Here is a 780-nt window from a genome sequence, read left to right on the forward strand (position 1 = left end):
GCAGTGAGTGTGGTGGCTGGCGGTGGTCTCTGTGCCCTTTCCAGGGCATTTTCAGCATTAAAGTAGACTCTCTGACCATTCTCTAGGTGCACGGCAAGTCCCACAACAGGGGGAAAGTGCTGAGATATGGGGTGCTCCAGGATCCTCCATACTGCCTCACTGCTACCCACATAGCGAGCATTCTGGAACTGAGTGACTTCGTCCACTGGACAGTCTCCAGCCCCGATGCGCTGCAGTTGAAAGACAGCCTGGTCAGTCCCCTTGGTCACATACTTGGTTATGTACTTGATGCTACTAATGCTGGAGCATATCTCAACATTGATGTGGCTGTTGAATTGGCGGAGGAGGAATGGGTTGTATGGTACCACCCACTGGTTGCTGACCACTTGCTCCAATTGTCTTCCCAGCTGGTGCATGTTGATCTCCCCAATGTGACCACCATCCTCTGGCTTGAGACGCCGATACTTGGGGTAGCAGTCATTTCCTTGCTCTGTGCTCTGCAAGAATGGCTTTGGAAAATCCTTGGCGCACTTGCGGTCCCTCATGCAAGGACTGTTCTGATTGAGATGTCCACATGGGCCATGGATCATATGAGCCATGACCATCTTGTGCAGTTCCGGATCTATCTCCTTGTCGGGAATCTCAGCACTGATCACCAGGTCAATGTCATCAGGTCTGACCTTGCTCTCGGGAGCAAGCCACAGAAGGATATGTGCATGAGGGAGACCACGCTTCTGGTACTCAATGGTGTACAGGAAGGCTTGCATCTTGCCGAAAGCT

The sequence above is a fragment of the Myxine glutinosa genome, chromosome 13 (assembly GCF_964187855.1).
Source record: "Myxine glutinosa chromosome 13, kmMyxGlut1.1, whole genome shotgun sequence".
Taxonomy (NCBI): domain Eukaryota; kingdom Metazoa; phylum Chordata; class Myxini; order Myxiniformes; family Myxinidae; genus Myxine; species Myxine glutinosa.